Source organism: Odontesthes bonariensis, chromosome 9 (assembly GCF_027942865.1).
Source record: "Odontesthes bonariensis isolate fOdoBon6 chromosome 9, fOdoBon6.hap1, whole genome shotgun sequence".
Lineage (NCBI taxonomy): Eukaryota > Metazoa > Chordata > Actinopteri > Atheriniformes > Atherinopsidae > Odontesthes > Odontesthes bonariensis.
In genome coordinates, this window is record NC_134514.1 from 39410635 (window position 1) to 39416850 (window position 6216).

The 6216-nt window shown below is 47.0% G+C and overlaps 1 pseudogene; it reads right to left on the minus strand.

The window, feature by feature from the left end:
• Positions 1 to 2825: 2825 nt before the first annotated feature.
• LOC142388721 (uncharacterized) lies at positions 2826 to 5712 on the minus strand (annotated as a pseudogene).
• Between the last annotated feature and the right edge of the window lie 504 nt (positions 5713 to 6216).

The window sequence follows — 6216 nt, forward strand, 5'->3', positions numbered from 1 at the left end:
CCCGAAGTCATTAAGATTTTAAGGATTAAAATGTTTCCTAAAGAGAAATGTTTTAAGTCCTTTTTTAAAACCAGTGGGTCTGTGGAGCCCTTAGGTGGTCCGGTAGGACGTTCCACAGGCGTGGAGCGGCGGAGCAGAAAGCCCGGTCCCCTATTGTGCAGGTCTTAGTCCTTGGACAGTTGAGCCGGTGGGTGTTGGTGGACCGAAGGGATTGTGCTGAGGTGTAAGGGGTGAGGAGCTCTGTGAGATACTCTCATCAGGATCCTCGCAGCACTGTTCTGAATGTACTGTAGCCTCTGGAGGCTTCTGCTGGGGATCCTGATGAGAAGTGCGTCGCAGTGGTCCAGTCTGGAGGAGACAAAGGCATGGACAAGCTTCTCAGCATCAGGGAGAGTGAGAGTAGGACGGAGTTTTGCAATGTTTCTGAGGTGGTAAAAAGCGGTCTTGGAGAGGTGCTTGATGTGAGCCTCAAAGGTTAGCTGAGGGTCAAATCTCACATCCAAGTTGGTGACTGTAGATAGTGAAATGTCCTGGTCAGAGAAAGCAATACTGGTTATGGGAGATGATCTGGTTTGATGAGGGGTGCCGACTAACAGTGCTTCAGTTTTGGAGCTGTTGAGCTGAAGGAAGTTTTGATTTATCCACGCCTTTATCTCCTCCAGACAGGCAGTGAGTTTGGACAGTGATGTAGCGGATGATGAGGATGATGCTGATGACTTGGCCAAGGGGGAGCAGATACAGGGTGAAGAGTATGGGACTGAGCACTGATTCCTGGGGGACCCCACAGGTGACGGTGTGAGTCCTGAACCTTGAGCCATCCACGGAAACAATCTCAGTTCTCGCAGGAAGCAAGAAAACCAATTTAGCTTAGTGTCACGGAGTCCAATGGTGGGTTATAATCTATTGAGAAGGATGTGGTGATCGATGGTGTCAAATGCAGCAGACAGGTCAAGAAGGACAAGGAGAGAAGGTGAACCCGAATCGGCTGCCATCAGCAGGTCATTTGTAACTGTAACAAGGGCCGTTTCTGTACTATGTGCAGAATGGAAACCGGACTGAAATGTTTCAAACCGGCTGTTGTGTCTGAGGTGGTCCTGAAGGTGGACAGCAACAACTTTCTCAAGGACCTTGGAGAGGAATTGGAGGTTTAATAAGAAATTGGCAATGGCTTCAGGGCTCAGGGTGGGTTTTTTGAGGAGTGGTCTGAGTATGGCAGTTTTCAGAGCAGTTGGAATGTGACCATTTAGAAGTGACTGGTTGATCACTGCGGTGATGAGGGGAGAGATGGTAGAGCTGTGCGCCTTTACAAGAGCTGTAGGAAAAGGGTTAAGGGCACAGGTGGAGAGCTTCATCCCCTTAATGTCCTCGATCTCCTGATGAGTTGCTTCTGGAAAGGAGCACAGCAACCTGGAGATCCCGAATTGTGGCTCGGCAGGTGGGATCAGTGAAGCTGTGGGTCCAAAGAGGGCTGATGGGATGCTGTCAATTTTTGTTTTGAAAAATTTCATGAATTTATTGAAGGGCTCCTCTGTGAGTCCTGTGAATTTCCAGGATGTTTTTGGATGATGTTAGAATAGAACCGTGACCGTGCCTCTTTGAGCGACTTTGAAAATGCCCTCTGGTGTTCTCGGTAGGCCAGTCTGTGCACAGTGAGTCCAGTAGATTTGTGACGTCACTCAGTGACACACCCAGCTTCCTCAATTCTCCGCAGTTCGCTGGTAAACCAGGGGGCTGAATGGGAGAAAGTGACTGTCCTGACTCTGACAGGTGCATGGATATCCAGTATGCTGCCCAGGGTTTTATTGTAAAAATCCACTGTTTGAACTGAACTGAAGAAGTGTTTATGGAGAGGAGATGCTGGAGGTCCGCTGCCAGGCAGTCTGAGTCAATGTTTTTTAGATTTCTGAAAGAAATTTGGCATTTTGGATTGATGAGGAGGTATGGAAAAGGAAACTCAATCGAAATGACTTTGTGGTCAGACACCCCAGATCATTTACAGGAGTAGAGTCCGTAATGACCAGTTCGAGAGTGTGCCCTTTAGTGTGTTGTCTGAGGTTAAAATTCAATTCAGTTTTATTTATATAGCGCCAAATTACAACAAATGTCATCTCAAGGCACTTAAATAATATAGTCCATCCATCCATCCATCCATTTTTTATACCGCTGAATCCGTCAGTCGGGTCGCGGGGGGGCTGGAGCATATCCCAGCGGTCAATGGGCGAGAGGCAGGGTACACCCTGGACAGGCCGCCAGTCCATCACAGGGCCTAATATAGTCCAATTGGAATTCAATTCATTGTAATCATAATTAAATTCTAAATAATCCAATTCATTCATATAGAGCCAATTCAAAAACAATTTCCTAGCTAAGGAAACCAACAGATTGCACTGCAACTTGTCTTCGGTCCAATCTCCCGTCCTGAGCGTGCCTGAGGCGACTGTGGAGAGAAATGACTCCCTTTTAACAGGAAGAAACCTCTGGCAGAACCAGAACCAGGAAGGCTGGCCATCCGCCTCCACCAGCTGGGGTTTGAGAGGACAGAAAAGAGGGGACAACAAACACTGTAACACCATTCAAAGGATATCTGTTGGAACAGGGAAACACGAGTTAAAAGCGACTTACAATAAGTGTGTTCCACATCGGCAGGCAAAAGAACTTCAGGTCACAAGAAATCACAAGTGCATTTCTTTAAGACAGCTAAGAGCATAACTAGTGCTAGAATAAGTACAGTAAGTTAGCTACCTAGACAAATGGGAAGACAATTTAGGAAACAAATAAGTGCGTAAGGAACTAGGACGAAACAGGTGATGTCCTAAGAGGGCGGATCAGGGTAGTGTTTCCTGAAGAGGTGGGAGATCGTTCCACCATCGGGGGGCCAGAACAGAGAAAAGCCGTGACCGTGTCGATCATGCGTAGGGACCGCTGAGTGAGGGGGCAGCCGGCCGCCTGGTGGCCGCAGAGCGAAGTGGTCGGGCGGGGGCGTAGGGCTTGACCATAGCCTGGAGATATGAAGGAGCTCTTCCTTCCACCGTCCTGTAGGCTAGCATCAGAGTCTTAAACTGGATGCTGCAGCTACAGGGAGCCAGTGTAGAGAGCGGAGAAGGGGAGTGGTGTGGGAGAACTTGGGGAGGTTGAACACCAGACGAGCAGCAGCTTTCTGAAGCAGTTCCAGAGGTCTGATGGCAGAAGCCGGGGTGCCAGCAAGGAGCGAGTTGCAGTAGTCCAGGCGGGAGATAACCAGAGCCTGGATGAGCACCTGCGCTGCCTTGGTGAGGAAGGAGCGAATCCTCCGGATGTTGTAGAGGAGGAATCGGCAGGAACGGGTCACTGATGCGATGTTTGCAGAGAACGACAGTTGGTCGTCAAGGGTCACACCCAGATTCCTCGCAGTCCGAGTTGACGTCACCACGGAGTCATCCATGGTGATGGCTAGGTCTCGGTACGGGCAGCCCTTCCCCGGGACAAACACCAGCTCAGTCTTGTCCAGGTTGAGCTTAAGGTGGTGCATCGACATCCACCCAGAGATGTCTGCCAGGCACGCAGCAATGCATAGCAGTGGTAGGAAAAGTTATGGGAGTGGATGATAGAACCAAGAGATGATGTGTAGAGGGAGAAAAGAAGAGGACCCAAGACCAGACTTTGCGATACCCCAGTGGTGAGCCTACGTGGCTTCGACACAGACCCTCTCAGTGTTACCTGGTAGGAGCGATCTGTCAGGTAGGATGATAACATGGAGAGTGCAGAGCCAGAAACATCCATTCCCTCCAGGGTAGAGAGAAGGATGTGGTGGTTAACTGGGTCAAATGCTGCAGACAGGTCCAGGAGAACCAGGACAGAGGAGAGAGAGTTAGCTCGAGCAGTTTGGAGTGACTCAGTTACTGCTAGGAGGGCCGTCTCAGTTGAGTGGCCCACCTTGAACCCGGACTGGTGGGGGTCCAAGAGGTTGTTCTGGTGGAGGTAAGAGGACAGTTGTTTAAAGACAGCAACTTCAAGAGTTTTGGACAGGAAGGGTAGAAGGGATACCGGTCTGTAGTTCTTGATCTCTGAAGGGTCAAGAGTTGGTTTCTGGAGTATCTATATATCTAGACAGTTTCTCCCTGAAGCGTTCAGGTCCAAAGATAACGACTTCAGTTTGTCTGAGTTTAGAAGCAGAAAGTTCTGAATCATCCAGGTCTTTATGTCTTTAAGACATGCTTGTAGTCTGACCAACCTATTGGGTTCATCTGGTTTTATAGATAAGTATAGCTGAGTATCATCAGCATAGCAATGGAAATTTATGCCATGCTGTCTAATAATGTTACCTAATGGAAGCATGTATAAAGTGAAAAGAATCGGTCCAAGCACAGAACCCTGAGGAACTCCATGACTTACTCTGGTGTGTGAGGAAGATGTTGTATCTTTAATCATTATTGTTCACATTCAGATTTAGTTTAGATATTGTATGGATAGTATTTAAAGAACGGTTGTTTCTAGACCTGATTGATTAGTTCTTGTATGTGGTGTTGCATGTTTGGACTACAAGGGGGCGTTTCTTTGTTTGTATGTCAGTTGAGAACAGCTGAAGGTTCGAATTTAGAACGAGAAATAGGAGTGAGGAAAAAACAACGTATATTTAGAGTTGACTGTTTGTCGTTATTTTATTTGTCCTGTAATAGTCTTTTATTTGGATCAGTAAAAAACCCTAAAAAGACACCGAGAAGTACTGCTTCGTTTGTACGAGAAGCTGCAGCTAAGTTCCCACAGAAGATTCTTCATTTACAAGAACAAACTGAAATCTATCAGATAAATATGACTTAAACCAGCCTAATGCAGTTCCTTTAATCCCAATAACATGTTCAAGTCTCTGTAATAAGATACTGTGATCGACCGTATCAAATGCAGCACTGAGATCCAACAGGACAAGCAGACACAAGTCCGCTATCAGAGGCTAAGAGGAGATCATTGGTAACTTTCAGCAGTGCAGTTTCTGTGCTATGATGCATTCTGAATCCTGACTGAAACTCTTCAAACCGATTATTTCTGTGTAAGAGATCACAAAGCTGAGCTGCAACTATTTTTTCAAGACCTTTAGACATAAAAGGGAGATTGGATATAGGTCTATAATGAGCTAACACTTCTGAATCAAGAGTAGGTTTTTTAAGTAAAGGTTTAATTACAGCAACCTTAAAAGGCTGAGGTACATATCCTGTCAACAAAGACAGATTGATCAAATCCAATATGGAAGTATCGATTAAGGGGAAAACCTCCTTGAACAGTCTGGTTGGGATTGGGTGTAAAATACAAGTTGATGGTTTAGAAGAGACTATTGCTGTTGTTAGCTCAGAGAGATCAACTGGGCAGAAGCCGTCTGAATACAAATCAGGTTCTAAAGCAGGAGTCGGAAACCTTGCCACGCTGCGGCATAAACACTGGCACCTGTTGCTTTATGACGTGCGCCTGATTTCTTGGATTTTAGTGACAGCTCTCCAATCCCTGCAGCGCTGCGTCCTAATAACGATTCCCATCGAGGTTGGTGCAGAATGCTTCCGCGGCTGCGCACACCACGCCTTCGTAATGACCAATCATATTCAGTCTGCATGGTCCCGTGGAGCATCTTCCGGCTCCAACCTCCATGGGAATCGTTTGGATACCTAAAACAATGGCAACACCTGCTGCTAAGAAGGCCAAAACTAGAGCATTCCAGTCCTCATGGACACAAGAGTTTGGTTTCATATTTTTGAAGGACCGTGCTGTGTGCACTTTATGCTGTGAGAATGTTGTGTGCCGAACATCAAGTGTTAAGCGGCATTTTGAGACGAAGCACGAGAAGACTTTCAAAGACCAAGTAGACAAAACAGAGTCAATTAAACGTGCTGTGTCCAGGTATGATAAACAAGCTAGCTCCCTCAAAGTTTTTGCCACTGCTACAGATCACGGAACAGAAGCAAGCTATCGCATTGCCCATTGCATTGCAAAGCATGTGAAGCCGTATCCAGATGGTGAATTTAGGCTCAGTTGCTCTGATGCTCTTTTTTGAAAACTTGCCAAATAAAGACACGATTAAGACACAAATAAAGGGGGCGGTCGGTGGCGCATGTGCAGAGGCTGCAGCTGGCCCCAGTTCGGGTCCCGCACCGGACGGTCCTTTGCTGCTTGTCTCCCCCCTCTCTCTGCCCCCTGCTTCCTGTCTCTCTCCAACTGTCCTATCATTAAAAGCATAAAAAGCCAAAAAAAAAG